Source organism: Passer domesticus, chromosome 1, assembly GCF_036417665.1.
Source record: "Passer domesticus isolate bPasDom1 chromosome 1, bPasDom1.hap1, whole genome shotgun sequence".
NCBI lineage: Eukaryota > Metazoa > Chordata > Aves > Passeriformes > Passeridae > Passer > Passer domesticus.
Window position 1 is genome coordinate 83,829,543 of NC_087474.1, and position 22,203 is coordinate 83,851,745.

General features: G+C 34.9%; 1 protein-coding gene across 1 annotated transcript in view; it reads left to right on the plus strand.

Annotated features, from left to right (window-relative positions):
* CDH12 (cadherin 12) overlaps positions 1–22,203 on the plus strand; it is a 710,660-nt gene that overhangs the window by 1,546 nt on the left and 686,911 nt on the right. Inside the window, exons 2-3 of the mRNA XM_064427694.1 lie at positions 6,867–6,938; positions 8,891–8,991. The gene's annotated coding sequence lies outside the window, so the exon portion shown is untranslated. The remainder of the gene's footprint in view (positions 1–6,866; positions 6,939–8,890; positions 8,992–22,203) is intronic.

Genomic DNA, 22,203 nt, shown 5'->3' on the forward strand with positions numbered 1-22,203 from the left:
TTATTTCACTTTCAAGTGGAAAAATATGAAGTTAACCATATGCACCAGTTTACAATACCAGTCAGTCTGTACCCTGGTAAAAGAAAGGACAAGTAATTGGTCCCTGGTTCTAGAATTGAGTAGCCCAGATTGGATCACAGCCTGAGGCTTGCTTTCCCTGGGAAACACTGGCCATGCCCTTCTAGTCAGGAAGTTCTCCTCTGGCCCTAAAACTGGTGTTTTGGTAGATTTGTATGAGTTGTGTCTGAATAAATGTGAGACTTGTGTTATTGTCTGCCACGTTGCTCTCTCTGCAAAACTCATTGGTGGTGTGTTATAAACCTCAGATATGGCATGGAGATATGCAGACACTTGAAGGCACAAGCATGGCAGAGCTGTGGTTAAAGAGTATCAAAATGTATGTAGTCTCTTTAATTCTACTTCTTGAATCATGCCCTGGTTATGTACAGAATCTGTTGGTGAGATTCAGAACAGAGCTAGGGAACGAGCTATTAAGGAACAATCAGGGGCTCAATGCTTGGATTCATTCTTTGGTCTTCTAGAAGTGTGCATATTACAGACAATCTCTAAACTGGCTTCCTTGACCTTGTAAATCTCTGAAAACTTGTGGATTAAGTTCAATATTGTTTTGCATGGTTTGGTTGTTGTTTTTTTTTTCTATTGATATGCTCAGCCTTTTTGAGTTTCTGGAATTTAAAGTCTGAGTCTCTTTTTATTATTTATTTTACTATAGAAAAAGTGGAAGGGTGAAGTCTTGCTCCTTAATTATCACTTGTAAAATGAACCTTGCAAGAAATATTTATTATGGCTGCCTGCTCCCTGATTATCTCTGTGGACACTGTCTTATGGTTATAAATTCTTTTCATCTTTTGATTGTCATAGGGTTCTTTGTAGGTTTTGTTTGTGTATGTTTGGGGGATTAAATCCTTTTTTTATAGGAGGGACTTAAACTAGCCTCTTTTTAAATCCTGTGGTTGTTTAGTCGAATGCAGAATTGACAGCAATGTGTTTAAAATCATAAATTTTGCAAAACATTTTGCTTCTTACTAATTACAAACCACTGTTTTCTCAGCACTTCAGGTCCTGTGCTCCAGCAGTGCCATTTGTGGACAGTAGCTGTAATTATTATTTTCCAATAACTATTTGATCCAGGAATCTGAAACTGTGACTACCACTGCAGGCTGTTTATATCAGAAATTTCTCGTCTGATCTTCCCTGATCTCTCTTCTATAAGCTATCTACTGCAGTGAATAGAATGTAGTTCTTGGCATAATAAGTTCTCTAACACATCTGCTTCAACAGCCCTTGCTTCAAAGTTTGAGAAAAGGTCAATGAACCCACCTGGACTAAAGTGGTATGTATGTAAAAGAGTTTCAAAAGAGTTTTCTTCCATAATTTTTTAGTGCATTGGGAAGTCTACGAGTAATTCCACTTTTGAAATTAAGAGGGATGTTGATCAGTCCCATATTTCTTCCCTTTTTCTTTTTTTATCCTTTTTAATCAATCAAATTTGTCATTAAAATTTTTATTGCCAGCATTTTTTCAATGCCTCTATGACAGTACAATTGAATTCTGTCAACAGAATTTTATATTCTGTTGTCAGCTTCCTTGTGCTGGTATAGACATCCTGGAATCAATCTTTAGCATTTCACTGCCTTTCTACGGGAGTTGTCCCAGAATTAGATTTAGTATTCTACATGTTTTTGATGCACTGTTACCAATCCATCTCCTGCAAAAGCTACATATGTCAACATTTTAGGTTTGAGCTTCACCTTTGCATGCTTCACATGCCCTGCAGTACAAAGGGTGAGCCAAACATTTCCTGTGTATTTTGGGGAAAATACTGCTGTGGAACTTCAGCTATCATATTGACCTGCAGAGAATGGTTTACAATTACCTAGATCTCAGTTCTGTTGAATATTTTAAGAATGTACCTCTCTCTTGAAGATTTCTCATAAACATTTTTCTGATTGTACACTGTGTGGAGTCTGTGTGACAATTTTAATTTTTAAGTCTGTTCCATGTGCTTTTACAAAATTGTTTTAACCTTTGCAAAGCATGGCCCTATTTCCATGCTAAAATACTGCTCAGGTCTGTTAAATTCCATATTAAAATTATTTTTGTCCTTGAAAACATGGTTTGTCAGCATTATGAAGACTCTGTGGAAATACTAATGAAATTTTTTTGCCTCTCTGTATTACTGTGTATCTGTGTTATTTTTCTCTGATTCCAGCTGATATTTCTGTCTTCCTACCAAACTTACAATATAGCACAACACTACTCTGCATGCAGTTTGTAAAATTTTAATTTCTTTACATAAAATCTTCTTCCTGTTGTTTTCTCAGTCTGATGATCCCGGCTAGGACCTGAATATAAACTAGGATTTCAGAAGCCATCTATATACATCTGGGATTAGTTGAACCCAATGCTGTTATAAATAAATGTGAAGTTTTTTCCCATTTCAAAATTACATGCAAAATGTATATATCAAGTTCATTTTGTTCTTTACATCTCCATAGGACAGCCTGAAAATTGTGTCAAAATTTTTAACTTGACTTTCACTACTTTATTTGGGAAGAGGGAGGAGAGAATAAGGTACTGTCTTTTTAAACAAGGCAGACTCACAGAGTTTTCTTAGAAAATCTGTAAAAAATAAAGTTCAAAAATTTGAAATTAAAGAAAAAAAAAAAGGGAAAGTACATTTTGCTTGAGACATTTAATTGTAGACTGTTGAATTTATGCCAGAAAGCAAACTTTTTCCCTGGTGATGGTTTTTTGCTCTGTTTGCTTTTTAAGGGATCCAGTTATCTACATGAAGAGATTTCATATGTGTTTAAATTATTTCTTGTTGTCTGTTGTGTTCCTTGAGACCTCCAGTTGTAACTAAGCTTTCCTCTTTGTTTGTGTTACCTATGTTTTTCTGGTGTCTTGCAGGTACAAGTACATTCCTAGATGGTTTTTAATAGGGAGTTCATATTTGATCTCATAAGGATGATAAGCCTTCATCTCTCAAACCCAGGAAGTTACAGAAAACCCCCAGAAGAAATAGAAAAGGATCAATAGCAATATATATCTCATAGCTTAATAGCAAAATAACCAATTACTAGCTTAATAATCAAAATTACAGTATCAAAAATTTTCCATTATTTTCTTTTTACCTTGTTGCATACAGTATACTTATGGCAGCCTTGGCTGGCTGGAAGGAAACTGCTATTATGATTCAGTGTAGACAGAGTGAAATTTAAGAACATACAATTGCAGCCTCTTGATGTGGGTGTTTCAGTGAAAGGTTATATTAAGCTCTTGCTGAGAGCTAACATCATCCCACAAAAAAATAGTAACTGCAAGAAATGTTCTCATGAATCAGCCATTTTGTTAAAAGAGTGTTTTAGCAGAGTGGTGTTGACAAGATCCATTTCAGCTGAGTGAGAATACCAGCTTTTACTGATTGATCAACAACCTATCCTGATAGAATAAATCTGTGAGCAACAGGAAGGCAATGACTGACCCTACAGTCTGTATATGAAAATACATAACTTACACTCTACATTATTAGTAGCATACGGCACAACACCAGGTGGGTCAGGAATAATTTCTTAGCTTTTATCTGGAAATATAGCTGGATGGAACATCTTGTGATAGGAGAGAGCAGGGAAAAATGATGTATGAATTTCACAAACAGGATCATAAGCTGTCAGGCAATGATAGCAGTGTGCAATATTAATATATGCATCTCACATGGGGAAGTGATAAATGAGACAGCCCTGTGACAAATTGCATAGGCATGTAATAAATAAGTTTACCACATAACTCTGCAATTTATCAGATGCCTTTTGCCATTACCTGCCCAATAATCCATCTCTCAGGGATTTATTTTCACAATTCAGATTTCCTCAGCAGCTTGAAAAACCCTACTTCTCTTAAAGTTCAACCTGTCAAAAAAAAATTTCCCCTGTTCTCCATACAATGAGCTAGCCTGGGCTGTTGAACATTAACATCTTTTTTACATCCTCACAATTCTAACATTCATTAATTATGAAAAAATCATAGTTTCCTGCACTTCACAATGGGCCACGTAACTCTTTATTCTATTAAAATCTGTTGCATATATTCTTTGAAACTATTTTACTTTTCTATGTGTCTTGTTTAACTATTGCAGTTAGCCATTTACTGCTGCAGCTGTATTTTTGTGGATTTAAAATAAATACAATATTCCACTTCTTAAGGGATGTGGCCAACTGGCTTTGCCTGCTAAATTAATCTCCCCAAATTTATTAACATCCCTTCATAATCCAAATTAGTCTGAAACACCAGCTATTTATAATACTAAATATACTTCCATCTTTCACCCTTGCTTTCTTTTCACTGAGGAATTGCTTCTAGAAAACCTCAAAGCCATAAGCCTGTGTGGATTACTGACTTCAAATGTGTTACTTCATAATTATTACAAATGAATATAAATTAAAAGGTAATGACATACTTGAGCAGGAGATGATTTTAAAATGCTTAGGCAAATAATAATTTTCATTTATAAGTGATGTGGTTTCTTCGTAACAAAAGTGTAGGTCTTTTTCAAGGTGGCATTTGGTGGGGGGCAGTTGTAAGCATTTATGATATTTCACAAAGTATGGTTTGTTTGTTATTTTTCCATTTTGAATATCCCTATTTAATCCACTTTCTTTGAAGAGTCATAGAAAGTCTGTCACAATGCCCTTACTGGATGCACAAACCTTCTCTACTCTTTGTTTGTTTGGGTTTTTTCATAACTAATATTGTGAAAATTGACTAATTTTTAGAAATTTCTGATAAATATTTCAGTGTGATATTTTAAGAACTAATAGCTCCAGTTTGTTGTCTGATTAACTCCACTGCCTCAAATAATTTTTTTTCTTTAGTTTTGATGCTGTGAAAATATTTTAATGGCTATCCTCATTTGGGATGAAATGAAGCTCTAAAAACTGATATAAACTCTTGTGCCTATGAAAGAAATAAAAATTAAATTTTAATTATTAACTTATTTCCCCAAAAATTGTTAAGAAACCCCAAGGTAATTCAAGGTCCCTATGGTTTTGGACATTATTGTCTTAATTTTATATGACAGAGATATACAGATAAATTTATTTTAAGCCACTTGTAAAATTTATTTGAAGCCACTTGTGGTTTTTTTATCTGCTTTTCTACCCTGTGTGGTTGGGTTAGTGGAATTCTACTGTTTTGATTTTATTTTTCTTTATTTCTTAAAGGAGAAATTGAATAAAAGCGCATGAACCGAAAAAGTTCTGCCTGTATTAGTTTCTCTCACTCTTTTAGGCTTTTGAAATATATCCAAATTCATACTGATTTCCTCTACCTAAATATTAAAGAATTAATTTTTAGATTTTTTTCACATTTTTCTGTCTGTACCAGTGTAGTAACAGTAAGATCTCTTTTAAGGGAACTTGCCATCTCCTGACAACATGATTGATAAATTACAAGGATATTTAATTTACTGGTTTGCTGTCTTAGTAACCATTTCTACTTGACTTTACAGGAGCCATGATTAATTCTTCAGGATAACCAACAGTAATTACCCAGAAATTGGGTGTGCCCACGAGTTTTATGTTCATAAAGATCAGAAACTATAATAATGTGCCTAAGTTAAATACTTCAAAGTTACATATCCTGAAACATTTCAGTCAAGCAGTCTTTAAATCATGAAGCTCAGCATATGCTAGCTGTTTGCTCTAAGTACTCTGTGTTACTTCTTGATGAAGGATGTACTGTGTAAATGATGGCCCATCACTGTGATGTGGAGGTCACTCTAACTCCTCTTTGCAGCGTTTGCAATATATAGGCATTCAGCCAGTACAATGTTAAAAGGTCATAAAATAGGAATTAACTGGGTTTATCCAAGAGTGGGCCATTCCAAATGTCAAGCTAAAGCTTGGCAAGATTCTTGACATACTATTCTTCTTGTCTCCCATTTGGCTAGGCCACCATACTGTAGGCATATTTTACTCATAGCAGTATCAAAATACCTCCTTCTGACCAGATACAAACTAAACAAAATAAGGTGTTTGAACTAGCTCATTCAAAGGGATTTTTTTGTTGTTGCTTACATAGTTTTTGTGCTTTTAATATGTAATGTCTAGGATCAATATTCCTAACACAGCTACCTTCAGTGAGAGGTGGACTCAACAAGCTTTTCAAATTCTCTTTGTAGGGATTCAAAGTCTGCAGTGTTCATAATTCATGAGATGTAGCTGTTGCAATAATATTCTCTTTTTAAAGGCCAGTGAACATTCATAGATGTGTGTGCTGCATATGATCTGCAGACCTGGCCCCTTTGTGAACTCTGGGACTGCTCTTTCCTCTCCTACCTCACACATGGATTTTCTACTTTGAAATATCAGGAGGAGAGATGAATTTCATTGAAATGTACTGCAGAAACCTGAGAAATTCTGAGCTCTCTACTCAGAAAGGGAACAGAGTTACACTTCTGTGCCTCTGGTTTAGCTTAGCCAAACACCAGGTGAGCTGATTGCCTTTAAGAGAAAGTTTTAGTGTAGAGAGGGTCAGAAAACCAAACCTAATTCTCTTGTGTCCTAGGCTGTAGTAACTGTTATATCATCCTCATCCTTTGTCTTGTCAGTTGTAGGTGATGAAAGCTTTCTATGTCCCAGAGTACAGCTTGGGTTTCTTAAGATTTTGGTTTATATGTTGGGGGAGAATTTAAATAATATGAAGCATGATCTTGAAAATAACTTATTATAGATTTCCGTTAGTGCTACCACTGTGAGGGAGGAAAGTAATGTAGTTTTCTTAGTGTGCCATTTATCAGTGAGCACAGTGGCTCAAAGCAATTTTGTGCTCTTCTCATGTCCCAGGCACCCTCATATGGATTTCTGCTTCTGCTAGCAGGATGGAACTCCTAAACACAACCTTGATTCTGTGACTTGGTGAGTGCTATTTATTGACTGTATAGGTATTTGTTCTTACAGCACAGGGGCAAAGTCAAAATTATGTCTTGCAAAGCGATCCTTACATTAGTTAGTTTCTTTCAATATCCCATGAACAGAAGTTTAATTTTTTTTTTTAAGAACATTTCATTATTGATCAAGAACCTATCTAAAAAGGCTGAGCCATCACCATAGAGTTTGCTGAGAACTTATGGTTTCTGAGGACACTGAACAATAGTATACAGAATTTCCTTGCATATCCAGAGATCATTAGGAAAATTAGAATAAGAAAGATGAAAGATCTTCACAGCAGGTTGTGTAATAAATATAATAACTTGTGCAGAGAAGAAAACATGAAGGGTATTTTTATTCAGATCAATCAGATTTAATATCTGTATCAATCAGTAAAATATTATTTTCAAAATGCTATTTTGAAAGCCTTTCAAAATATGTCAGAGGTATCAGAACCTGTTGCTTTGTGTTTATGTCATGAAAGATGGCACCAGGTTCTTCTGGGGTTTTCAGGAGATTTCAGAACTCAATATTTTTTCATGTGCTTTTATTAGTTTTTGTGTCATTTGCAGACAGTAGAAGGGGTATGACTTAGGGAATGAAATATATTTACATTGTTTAGCTGCTGTAAATATGAAGTATGTTGAGAGAAAAACAAAGCGCTTCCTTCTTGGTTTATACTCTTCTTTTTAAACTACCATTGCTTAAAGTGACACACAGAGAGTACCCTTCGAATTTTCATGTTATTTCTATTGAGTTGGCCAAGTTTCACCAATTACTGCAGACTACTGATGTGGGGAAAAAAGAAGCAAAATTACTTGAACTAAGATAATTTCCATTTCTGTATTTCACAGCCATAAAATCCCAAGCAAAAGATCTTTGAGCACTTTGATTCAAATTTTGAGTATCTATGTTTATAACAAATTTTATTCTTGCAGTTTCATGTAAAAAAGTAATGCACCTGATTCACTTAATATGTGAACATCTGTAGTCTATAACTCATGTATTTTTTTCTGATTTGGGCTTTGGAACATTTGCATATGCTAATTTGCATATTTTATTTATTTCTAAGCTTCTGAACCAATTTATATCCATTGAAGAGCTGGAGTTTTATGTAGAAAGATTTGAACAAGATTATTTTTTCTTTGTTTCTTTTACATTTTTTCTGCTATGTGCCTTTAATTAAAAAGTGGTCAATGCCATTAACTTGAGAGAAATAAACTTGTTCATATAGTGAAATGTGTCAGCATATGAAGGCATCTTTTTTACGTTGATCCATAGAGTTTTTAATATCCCCTTGGCTTTATATTTCATTTGGTCTGTATATTTTCAATCAAATAGAAGAAGATGTTAATACCATATTTTATGTGTTCTTACTTGTTTTGTTAGGAGTACTGTAAGAGATAGAAAGGGAATAATTCGGGTGCATTCTGAAAGTAAAGGTAATAAGGAATTCTGGAAAATACAAATCACTGCCTGAGTGCTTACCCTTTTAAATGCTATTTGTATGCAGTACACTTTGTTAAAGTTGTGTTTATAATAACTTAAAGGAATCTCATTTTGCCAGGGAGCATGGAATCAGATTTAACATCTATTTAAGCTACACTTCACTTTTATGAGGAGGAAAATAATGCAAATGTACATTAATACATATGTTTTTTGGGACCTGGGGGAATAGAGGGATAGTTTGTTCAGTTCCAAAAATGAATCAGCTATTTAGCTCTATAAACCAATAATTTTGCCTATCTAGTCACATGTGTAGATGTATAATTTGTAGTAGAAAGTTGAAAAATATTAGCTTGTGAAGGAGCATATTGATACCTCCTTTCTTCTGTTGGTAAAGTGGCTCTTTGTAGATGAGATTAGTGTGGTATTGAGTGGTGTCTTTGGGTGATACAAGGAGATATATCCTCTGTAACATCTTTTTTATCTACTCATAGGGTAAAGTAGTAGTGGCTCGGTCACTGTCACTCCACATAAAATACTGGAAAGAAGTATTTTCACGAAAGAGAAGATCGATGGCATCATGTGCTGCTGGAAGGTGTGAAGATGACATTAACTGTGAGATAAAATGATCATGACACTTTGAAAGTGGAACTGGTCTTTGCTGGGTATTAGCATATCCATTTGAATCTGTCAAACCAGAACAAAGAGTAGTCATAAGATTCCCTGTGAAAGAGCTGATTATTTACCTCCTTCCCCCATAACAAAATAAGATTTAAAGATTTTTAACTGTAATTTAGATTTAAGATTTTTAACTGTAATTTAAAAATTATAGTTGTAGTTAACATGGACATTTGACATAGAATCTCTTAAGTAGCTGTAAGGGATATACCAGTTCTGTTCTGAACAAAATTAATTTGGAAATAGCCTCTGTGTGCAAATGGATCAACAGAAGTACAGAGTCACTGTCACTTTCCATGCCCACCCAAATTCTTTATAGATTATCTGATCTCTCAGGGTTATCTTGTATTAACCTTTACTCAAAGTGAAATCTTAGTGTGTTGCCATCAAAGTTCAGTGTTTAAGGATGGAGATACCACCACACTGAACAACCTTTCTGAAGACAGTGATAAAATCCTCCCTTATTATCTTGACTGAAGAAGGCCAGCTCTCACCACCTTGCCTCATGTCCTCAAGTCCCCCTTTACCACATTGCTAGGCGTCAGTTGTAGTCACTCCCTTTTTCAATTGTTTTTTATACCTTGGAGCCTAAAATAACATAGTATTCCAGATGTGGTCCAGTAGTGCCAAAAAAAAGGGAAAGTGGTGGCAACGCTTTTGCTGATGCAGCCCAGTATACTGTTGTTTCATCATTGCAAGATAGTATTTGATGCCTGCAAATTTCTAAAAGTATAGCTCTCAACTCCAAGTTTCTCACATCAAAGTGGTACATTGTGTTCATCTTTCCGTGGGCAAGTGAGCCATACTTAAGGAGAGAACAGCCCTTCTTCCTTCAGTGTCCTCTGGCTCATAAAGGTGATGCCTTTTGACCAATTGCTGTCAATTGTTGTACCCATAGTAAGAAGCACAAGACTTCTTATTGTACCTGCAAAAAACTATGTATTTAAAATTGGAAGCTTTCACATTTGCATGAAAAGAAGCAATGAAATGACACCTGCTCTGTCTGAGGATGGCAGGAACAAAGACGCAGTGAGTTTTGTGTTTGCATGGGCTGGTAAGAGAGAAGTAGAAAATAACCTCCACTAAGAAATTGCTGAAAGTCCTTGCATGAATGTAAGCCTATATATAAAGTAGGACCTACTTATGGACAACTGCTATCACTTCTAAAGAAAAGCAAATACATTTTTTCAGTGAGAATGTTTGGGGATGTAGCTGATAATAATCTTCAGGTACTAATGAGCTCACGTATTATTTTCTTTTGGCAATATTTTCGTAACACCAACATATTTTTTACAGGTTATATAACATTTTATAATGTAACAGTTAATTTTTGACGTTTTGACAAGCTAAACACATTAGTCCTTGACTGTTGAGGAGATCATAATGTGAAAAAAAAGGAAGTGTGATACTTGTAATTGTGGGTGGATTATAGTGTTAATCCTGAGACAGAGTTTTAGTACATGCTGTAAGAGAGCACCCAAGGATCCTCCTAATTAGTACAGAGAGAGCTCATTCCAAACCTGTCAGAAAAAGCTGGTACACTTTTGGATATTCTGTTTTTTAAGGGTGCTTTGCTGATGGGGAGGAGGGAGGGGAAAACACAGATATAATGTAAAAATCTCAAGGAATAAATGATAAAGACTATTAATGCACCATTTTCAATGAAAGATTGCTTCTTTTCCTTCCAAAAATCTGCAGAAGGAATTACTAGTTTTCTTTCAAGATTCCAATAATCTTCCACTTGCAGAGATACAATTGTATTCTCCCTCAGACCTATGCAGGAAAAACACTGATGTCAGACAGGTATTCACTCACTGTTTGCATTATTTATGTAAGACATGCAAATACTTTGCAGTAATATCACCTCTAGAATTAGGTATTTTGGTTTTAAATACAACTAATTCATTTAAGCCATATTATAATAATAACTTTCTGTAGCAGGAGAGATACTGATTAATATCTTTGTTGATTTTTTATATTGAGCCATTGTTCTAGCTAGCTTCATAATATGAAATCATGGTATAATTAGTGACTTAGTAAACAATCAGTAAATTAATTTTACTAAATTTAATTTAGTGAATAATTAGTGGATTAAAAAAACCCCGATAATCTGACAATTAGCAGACACAACAAACAGCTAAGCTTGTGAGACCTGTGCTTAGTATTTTTATGATTGTCAGCAAGTAAAAAAAAATGTTACATTTGCTCTGTTTTGCAGTTCTGATGGATTTTGTAAACACTATTGGCAGAAATCTATTGGGTTTTATGATTACTGAGAAGTAGAAGTAGAGAAAAGCAGCTATTCCTTGAAATCAAGAGAGGTGAAAAGGTGGCATTTAAAATAATTTCTGGTTTTTCTTTCTGTGTGCTGGCTCCTGAAGCCATAATTGGGAAGAAACAACAGCATGGTATGAAGTCCTGGGTAATTAGTAAGAAGCTGTAATAGTGCAGCTTGCTTTGGACAAAAGGATTTATTTTATTAGGTAATAATGATGCCTTAAGTTTTATCTTTCATATTTTTCAGATTCTGTACTGCCTTAGTGTGTAACTCTGAACCTCATATAAAGTGTCAGCAAGTTCTTTTCACAGTTTAGTTAGACAAAACAATCCTTTTCCAAACTGAAGGACAGAGGACACTGTTGTAGCTTCAAGCCCAAAAAGTGAATTGAGGAGAGCGGTCTGGGAGGATGGAACTTTATAACCTGAAGCTGTAATTAGGCAATTAACCCCAATATAGAAATAGACCAAAAATTATAAAAGCATTAAAACTTGTGACCCATTGTCCATCTTGGGTGTAGCCCTGGCCAGGTTCTTGTACAGCCCAAGGTGTATCCTTTCAAGGCCTTTTAATAAGTACCTCCTTGATTCCTTTAATTCTGTTCAGCCTCTGCTCCAGACAGCCTCTCAGGCATCAATAACAGAAGATCATTGAATTTTTATTATTAAATTTATACATGCTTAGACAGTACTTGGTAAAAACAAAATCATTTGGAATTTTTGTTGGTTTGGGGTGGTTCCCCTTCTCTCAGGTATTGCAGAAAGATGAGTTTATATTCCCTAACAGTGTTGCAGAATTTTGCTCTGCTTTTTTATTGCCATTAATGCCATTAATTTTATTGCCATTATTGCCATTTATTTTTCTGCTTGTCTTTTGCCTAGTAAAATCCTGTCATCTAGTTGTTTGATTTTGGGTGTTTTTTTGAAATTAAGAATTTTTTTGTGAAGATGCCAGCAGACAACTGGGTTTTCTGTGATGCCGACAAGGTCTAAAAGATAGGCTGCTTTTAAAAACATAAGAACTGAAAATATGTATTTTACTTTGGGTAAAGATATTTGCATGATGCTTTGACCTGAGGCCTTTAGATTATTATAAGCAGAAGCTCTAGCCAGTCTCAGGAACAGTGCTTTGAGGACACAGCTTCATGTATTGTTAATGTGAGTGATATTTTATTGCAGTACTGTTAGGCAAGTTGTAATAGTGCTACATACCTAGTAAGGCATTGAAAGGAAACCTGTAATTTTGTCACATTCCCCTCTTCTTTGGGTGTAATGACCCTTTATTTGACTATAATTTTCCTTTGCTTCAGATTAGTGTCTTGTTCCACAGAGGCTCTAAATTTGGCACTGAATGACCACAGCTTAAGATGAGACTTTTACCTCTCTACTCTGAAGTCCATGATTGCATCCTTATTGTGTCCTGCCTTGATGAATGAAATTTATTCCTCCCTGGATTATGTTGTATGCAAGTAACAGCCCTCCAGCTTCCCACACAATTGGCTATTACAATTGTTCTATGCACAGATTGCTTTGTCTGTTTTCTGTTAGCTTTTTATTGGCCTTCAATAGAAAAAAATCCTTGCCTTAGATGTTTGAAACATGGATTAGATTTCTGCAGTAATTCTTCATGCAGGTATTCTTTTAGTATTGAAAACAATCTAACCATGCAAACAATCTATAGATGCAAAATCTGTCCCCAAAAGAACCAAATTTTAACTGTTAGATAAGTAATCTAATACATTTCTCTGCACAAAAATTTGAACACCTCAACAGCTGTTGAGAGGTGTTTGTTTTACCGATTAAAAAATTCCCTATTATTTAATTACATTATGTGTGGGTCTGTTTGGAATAGTTTTAATTTCTGACAGTACATCTGGAAGGGCTTTCTTCCTTTTTCGCTAAATTGATTCTTTTTCTATCATTACCACAAATTTGCATGTCCTTTAATGGAGGAAGTGTTAATTGTTTGATTTCTTTAGAAGAGATCCACTGAGAAAAATCACAGTTAAAATTTTCTGAAAAAGAATACATGGTATATAAATATGAAAAAATCTCTCTTCAAAAGAACAGCAGTTTTTTTCAAAAGTATTTTTACAATTCTTTGCTTTAAACTTGGACCATTCAGTCAATTATACTCTTCTTTCAAAAGTCTTTTCAGACATGTTCTCCCTCTTTTTTGTGTGTTTAAACCAAGAAAACTCATGTTTTTTATTCTTTTTATGTTTTACCCAATTGGCAAAACTGGTTTTAATCTTTCCTCCTTTTAATGCATCCTTCTGCCTTAGTCTCTTTATTTCCAATGTAGGGAAATGTGGGAACAGTCCTTTATACTGTGCCATCTCTCAGCTTTGAAGCACTGCCAAACTTCTACTTCAAAGCTGTTTCAAGGCTTCAGCTTTGTCACAAAACCGTCATGTGCAAAGCTTTTACCAACCCACACAACCGTTTAGCTTTTAAAGTGCATCTTTGTTACTGGAGAAAGGTTAATTCTGCTGATTCCATAAATTATCTCTGCAAGTAATAACTTTTCTCCACTATATGGAATATACCTCTGGACAATAGTGTTGAAATGATTCATCAGTAAATTAAATTACAAAAAATTGATGGTGTTATATCCTGAGAATTATTTTTATCAGGTAATTTTCCATTTGACTAGTATTCTGTTTCTAAATATCTGAAAGTGATTTTGAAGAAAAGTTCTCAATAGATACCCTAAAAGTTTTGTGATATTGAGCTAAAATACTAAGTAATTTTAGATTTTTAAAGTCATAACAATTATTTTGTTTTTAGATTATTGTGTATATATGGAGGTCCCATATACCAGGTTTTAAATACTCAAATTATGTTTTATAAACATATTAATAATATTAATAAGGTTAATATGGAAGAAAAATATATTATTTCTGGTGCAGGTACATCTAGGTAGGTATATGTGATGTAATCAGTTCATCCTTGCTGAAGCAGGAATCCTCTATTAAGGAAACTTTTAGGTTCACATAAGTAGATTCTGCAGAGAGCAGTGAACTGAGCAGAGTCTGACTTAGAGTTCTGAATGCCTTACACTCAGATGGGGTAACCTGTAGCTTGGCTTCGGAAAGTTTTTTCCTAATTAAAAAACCCAACTAGGTTTTGACAACAAACATACCCTCAACACTTAAAAAACCCCCTAAATAGGATAGTCTGTGATCTGACAGGGTCAGAAAAAGAATTGAAAATTAAGAAAAAATATGATTCTTGATTGGGAATTTTATGGTTCTTTAATGGGTTGCTTGGTTATCTTTTTGGAAGTTGAATCAATTTTTAAATTCCTAATATTAAGGTGATTGTCTCGTGACTTCTTTAACAATGAAAAACAGAAAATAAAGAAATTGTGAAAACTGCATCTTCTAGGACAAAATGGTATTAACTGTGAAAGTTTTACCCATCCTATTTATAATACTTGAAATAAACTCTATTGGTCAGGTCCATAAAACTCTTTTCTCTACCTGAGCTAATGCATTCTGGGTTACTCCAGTGAGTTTGTTAACATAAAATGAATGAATGCTACAGAAGATTTACATGAAGTCTAGAACTATCTGTCCAATGCTGTGACCTTCTGTGGCTGATTAATTGGGCAGATTACTGCGAAAGGAAATGGATAATTTTCACTTTGCAATTACATTTATGTGAGTTATGCTCAGGTTAAATCACACACTAAATAGTGGCTGTAATACCAGCCTTAACCCAAATTTAAGGATCATGTCAAGTCTCTCATAAAATGGAAAAAATGTGCAATCCAAGTGCTGTTTAGTTTCTTATTTATTTTTTCCCCAAGTGCATTGAGGTATAAAATATTACTGGTTTTATCTTTAAAATTTTTTAAAGTACATTACAAACTTTTAACTGATTCCTGAATTTTAATTTGTGAACATGTGTGTCAAGGCAAAGAATATAGAAAGCTTTGTGAGCAGATAAGTTTAGTACAACCTCTGCCAAAGTGACATTAAACAGAATTTCAAATTTAGTGAAGCTAAATAACTGTCTAAATTGGGTAGTAAAGAAAATAATGAGGAATGCTTTCAGATCTATTAGCAGCTAATGGAAAAATCAAAAAACAACTCCTTGTGCCTGATGTGGCAGGAAACAGAAAAACATGCTGACTACTGGATCACTGCACAATATAAAGGGCTGATTAGTAGAAAGCTGTAAAATCAGAGATTTTAAGTGTTCCAAATAAATCAGTTGCCACCTCTATCCCTGCAACAGGGTTAACTGGACACTCAGGATGGAGATTAGCCAAGCCATTCCTCCATTAGGAGGAATACTGTTGTCCACAGATCAGTTACTATTTCCAAAAGTGGAGAACTTCTACTTGATTTAGACTCTCAAGAACATTATCTAGGTCTAATGTCCATTTTTCCAGAGCATTGTTAAACTAGAAAAACACAAACATGCCACTTCTGAATGAAAGAGGATTAGCAATTCTGATCCTTTGCGATAATGGAAATGATGCTCAATGGTTATAATAAATCATTAAAAGTAGGTAGCAAATAATTTCTGCCTTTTTAATTTTTAACATTAGTTTTCTGCAATTGCAGAAAAACTAATTAATATATTAATACAATATTTGTATTTTTAAAAAAAATGTTGTTTTAAGCAAAACCGAAAAAAGTGCCTCCAATTTATTTCTGCATAAATTTATAAAAAATAGGTCTTGTGTATGAAAAAAAAATCAACATTAAATGTGTCATACTTTTTAACTGAAAAGGTCAAAAGCAATTTTCGCCATTCATAGTGTATTGCTAGGAAACCCTTATTTCAAAGTATAGTTCAGAATGTAAACACAACCATAGACCTCTGAGGCTACTTTGACTTTTCACCCTTATTAGAGAACAAGGAATTCTGAAATGCAGTAAATTCCTTCAAGATATAAATATTTGTTCAACTGTAATAAAATTCAGGATAGAATATATGTTTCCCTCATTCATTTGATGGGGAGGCTGTTTGGAAGGGCTGCTCATAATTCAGAACTATGCTGTTTGCATAATGAGTTGGAAAGGTCTTTGAATAATTGCATTTGGCTAATGAACAAGACATACATCAGTTCAGTTCTGTCGCTTTTGTGGACCCAGATATCTTCCTTTCTCTTCATATTTTTACTTAATGTGAAACTCTGCGTGAAGTGTAACACTTCATACAGGATGCATGACAACTTTAAACTCAATGCTGACAATTTAAGTCCTTGTTGCCCAAGAGCTACTAATTTAATTAGAGACTGCTATGCTGGAATTAACAGGGAAGCAAAATATCCCTTCAGAGAAATTTCATTGAAGAAGATTAAGAGTACAAGTGGAAAAAAGAAAATTACATACAGAAGCCTGTTATTTTCCATTGACTACAAAAGGAGTTTAGGATGACTAGGAGAGCTGGACATGCCTATTTGTAGACATGTGATGTTAGCTGAGCTGATCTCCATTTTGTCATTCAAAGATTAGTCTTTGCTCTCCTTAGTAGATGTTTCCCTTTCTATGTAGATGCTTCCAAGTTTTTGTTGGGAGGGTTTTTTGTGGGGAGATTTCGGGGAGTTTATTTTGTTTTGTTTTCCATTTGTTTTGCTATGGAGATTTTTTTTCTTTAATAAAAAAATAGTTTAAATCATTGAGACACCTAATTTATTTTTTCCCCCTACTCTTTTCCATCAGCAGTGAGATCTACCTGTGTGATATCTAATTGAAAATAGCCCTCAAAGTCGTATTTGTGGTAGTTAGAAATTTGTCTTTTTACTTGCATGCCAGAAACCTTGCCCAAGAAACTATGTACTGATTGAATAACAAAACTAAATAACGTATTCTGCAGTTCACCATTATTGTTCCAGTTCTGAATACTCTGTGAAAACTTGTATTTAAATTACACTGTTAAAAATAATATTGGTGACTAATACTGCTTGATTGCTGTGTACACGTCTAATTACTATGTTTCTTAATCAGTAAGAAGATTACTAACTAAAAATAAATAAAAAATCTCTGGTATATCTGATAACTTTTGATCTCATGTTTAATTTATTTAAATTACTGTGGATTTGCATTAACCCCACTGAAATACTGTACTAGAGCATAAGTATGAGACTCCATATCCTAGGATTCATTCTCCAGGAGAACTGTTGTGGTTGTGGTGTGACTTAGGTCACTTCTCTTGAAAACTATCTGAACTCTGAAATATTCTGTATTTCATGTTCATAGAGAAGAAAAGAAACCTTACTAATCTGTAACCAAGTGCTGATTTAGATTAATTTATTTTTTCATAAAAAGTAAATATCTATGATAACTTTGTCAAAGATACAAACAAAACAAATTTAAGTAGCTCAAACTACTTGAATTAAAAAGTTGAAGCTATTTAAATTCTTCTAATGGTCTCACTAGATCCTTTATAAATGTCCTGATGAAACTAGATTATCCTAATTAAACTCATTATATGTATAAAAGAATAATGCTTTTAGTCATGCGTATGCAGTAGCTAAGTAAATTGTAATATATTTAACATTTTAATAATTAGCCTTTTATTTCTCTAAATATGCAAATAAGATAGCTGAACTGTTGCAACCTCAATTCTCCAGCTACAGATGGTCTTAGTGTTGTCAGATCAGCAGGTTAGGAACTTCTCCCTCACCCCACCAGTGACCTACAACTGACCTGCAGTAAATTGCTAAATCAATGTGTATTTTATTGCAGGTTCACTGGAGATCCCTATCCTTAGGCAAAACCTTTACACACCATAAATAGATTCCGAGTACCTCTTTCTTCTTGTCTCTGAATTGGCTACGTCTGTAGGAGATAATGCCTAGGCTGAAGAGAAGCTGTATTTGAACCCCTCTCCAGCTGCTGACAGCTTGGGCATGGCAGCACAAAGCTGCTGGTGGTGTTTCTGGTGAATTGTCACAGGCTGTGCTGTCACTGCAGCTGCACTGACAACAGCCTCATACCTGGTTTAAATGTAGCTGAGACACAGGCACCTGAGGTGCATACATAACATTAAGTGCACTATGTGTGTCTCTAAGGCAAGACTGACAAACCAATGGCAACCCACCCGCAGGATGGTTTTATATATCCTCTGCCAGTGCTTTACAAGAGCTGCTGCTGTCAACATTTAAGTGATGTTTAACAGGTAAAGGGCACGCAGAGTACCACTGCGTCCAGTCAGGGCTCAGTGCCAAAAGGCAGGAGTTAGTCTAGCACAGAGCCCATGGCCATTATTAACAATTATCGTGTTGTGTTTACTGTCTGCAGGATTCTTACGGCAGTATGTCTGAGCTGATGACCCAAGGAAAGGGCAGCTATCTGGCTTCTCCAGTGAAGTTCATTCTCCCTTGGTCAATCTCAAGTGCTAACAGCATGAAAGCCTGGTCATGCATACATTTGTTTTGCTATGCATTGTCCTGACTGCAGCACGAACTAATAATTATTCGAGTTCATAGAATCATAAAGGGGTCTGGGTTGAAAGGTGCCTTAAAGATCACCCATTTCCAACTCCCTCTCTCATGGACAAGGACACCTTCCACCAGACCAGATTCCTCAGAGCTCCATGCAACCTAGCTTTGAACACTGCCAGGGATGGATGGGGTGTTCATAACTTCCATGGGCAACCTGTTCCACTGCCCCACCACCCTCGCAGTAAAAAATTGTATCCATCTAATCTAAACCTGCTCTTTCCATTTGAAACCATTCCCCCTTGTGCTGTGACTACATGCCCTTGTAAGTGGTGTCTCTACACGTTGCAGGTTCCCTTCCTGTACTGAAAAGCCAGAAGTCCAGAAGTAAGTCATCCCTAAGCCTTCTCTTTTCTCCGAACAAACCCAATCCTTTAAGCCTTTCTTCTTAGAGGGATGCTCTACCCCTTTAATCAAAAGTTAGCAAAACTTTCATCACTGAAAGAACTTGTTTATGATAATGTACCCTGCATGCATAAAAGTAAAAAGATGATGTAGGAAAATGTAATCAGAGATATGTAGACTGCCTGATTTTCCCATCTTCCCTAAGCTCAAAGGTTTTGAGGTTTTTTTTGTAGAAATCAGGGTTTTTCTGCACAGAATCATTTCCTGTATGAGCTTGCATTTGGATAGCACTTTAAAAATCAATTTAAAGAATATATTTTGTCAGCGTCAAGAATTGACAATAGTATTGTTTTCAGTAGTTTCTTAGAGCACCTGTCCAGTTATGAGCAGTTATATGGTGCTGGCATGGAGCTATAATAGCAATATACAGATTTTTTTCAAGAGACATTATATATGTCAAGTAGGGGAGTTGACCTAAAAGGTAACTGTGACTTATCAGTTTACAGGCCCAGTGCAAAGTGCATCTAAGGTACAGGTTTAATGATTTATATTTTATTTTAGGAGAGTCTGCTTTCCAGAGGATTGAAGAAGGATCAGCCTTGCACTCTTTAAAGCTTTTTGATAGATACATAGGCTGGGAGAGCGTGTAAGCTGCTATAACTTCTTATATCGCTGTGCTGCATATATGGGCTGGTTCCAACAGGAACAAAGCACAAAAATGTGTTTGAGCATTGGGAAATGTTATGTAAATGGGCTGCACAAAAAAATGCCATGTGCCTTTTCTGAGGAAATTCAGTGTCACTCTGCCTAAATAATTGCGGAAGGGAAACACTTGGCATCACAGTTATCTGTGCTTTAAGTGTAATCCAAGCATCAGCTATTTATTCATAAGAAATTAACAAATTTGTTCTGTCAACAATGAATCTGAAGGATGTATACAGAGATTAAAATTTTACTCCTGTGTGAAACCATGCAATATATAGTGAAAGACTGAAAGGGAATAAAGCAGAACAAGGTGCAATAGAGGAAAGGTTTTATTTCTACTAAAGTTGCAGAGAAATGAAAGGACAGAGAAAAGCAATTTACTAAACAATAAGAAGACCAAAGAACTTTCAATGGCAAAACAGAATTCACAAGGGTTTAGGACTGTTGTTATTCTTTCACATCCCTGTGCTGAATTTTCATAATTCTAAGGCTGAATTATCACAAGGCACTTGAATTAAAAACTGGATTTATTTCCCTTATATGTTTCTGAGACCATCTAGGTTCATACTTGACTGTCATACCCTTATCTGTAAATTTGACATGGACTGAGCTGGCAACTATGAAATCTCTAGGGAACATGAACAGAAAATCTCCTTGAAGAACTTCAGTTCAATTTATGCAAAATAGATTGTTTGGCACAGGCTACTGAAAACTGAGTTTAAGCACTTTGCGATAGACAGATTGTTTTCCAAAATTTTGCCTTTTGAAGCAGGGCCAGCACTTATTATTGGAACTGCTATAATTCATGAGATGATCTGAAGCAGTTTCTTCTGGGGGAGAAGAAGAGGGGGGAGATTTCATAAAGACATTTGAGAATTCATGCTCTCTCCAAATCACTGGTGAGAATAACAGAATGTCATCCAAAGACCATTGCTGTCAATGGGACTGTATAATCTTCACTGGACACCACAAAGAGCTCTCAGCCTCACATAATCTTTTGCAAATAAATTAAAAATGGGTTGGTAAATTAGTGATGCTGTGTAGTCATAGCAGTCTTTTGGGGTATATTAAAAATACTGAACTATATATTCAATAATGTTCTTTTGTCTTATGCATGTGAAAATAGATAACTAAGTCTTGCGTAAATCACTACCAAGACTTTATGTTGCTGCAATTCAAAACTAACTGCAGGAAAAATCTAACTGCAGAAATGAAATTATATAGAATGTACAAATGTTTTTAAAAGAAAGGAGGATTCTTCTGTCTTTTGAAATTGATTTATTTGAAATTACCACTTTTCAATATTTTGACATTTTATTTCAATTGAGGATGCAAACAAAATCGTAAAAATTTCACTTTTCAAAGGAATATAACTATTAAAATTCTTGTGCTTTCCTAGTTCTGCTTTTCTTAGTGACTATGAAAGTTATAAGAAAACCAGCTTTAGTAAAAATATTACATACAGGTAAAAAACCTCCCACAAACATACCTCGGCTTCATTTATAAATTGTTGAAAATTAGTACAATCTAAGTACAATAGCAAAAATTGACATATTATGTATTTTACATTCTAATCAACAGTGATTTTTTCCACGTGTCAAAGAATTGTATAGAATTTATGTGGAGTTTCTTGTATATCTGTTTTGGATTTTTGTTGGTGGTGTTTTTTGGGGTTTTCTTTCTTTCTTAAAGGTCTGGGTCAAGTTCATTGATAGTTGAAAGTTCCTTTTGTTTTAAAAGGCTATTCGAACTGAGCGCTCTCTGTCTTAAATTACTTACTGTATCTAAGATGCATTGTGAAAGGTAGGCAGTAAAGTGTTCAAGATGCAGCACATCCTAACTGAAATCTCTGCTGATAATTTAATGTGATACTCATGCCCTTATGTTCTATCCTGAATCACATAAATACCTTCAGCTGCCAGACACTTTTTCACTGCAAAATTTAACTGGGATTTTAAATGAGTCCTCCTCACGTATGAAAAATCTCATCTAAATGTATTATTGCCTTCATGCTGGCTTATCTTGGACTACAGGCAAACATATGAGTTCAACTTTTGCTTTTGGCTGATAACACCATGCTTTGCAGGGAGATTGGAGTTTAAACCACTGTGGTGCAGATAACAGTCCTTTAGTACACCCCTAAAAAGATTTTCAAACCTATCTTCCAAAAATCCAGTAGAAGGGAATTGAGGAATAACTCAGCGTTTTACAGCCCGGTTAATCATAGGATGTTCTCCCACAAGGCCTGAGAAGAAGCACAAGTGAATGTAATACAAGAAGAGGAAAAGAATGGGAAATGCCCTTTTTAACATTTTGTGTAGGAATATGTCTTGCTGACAT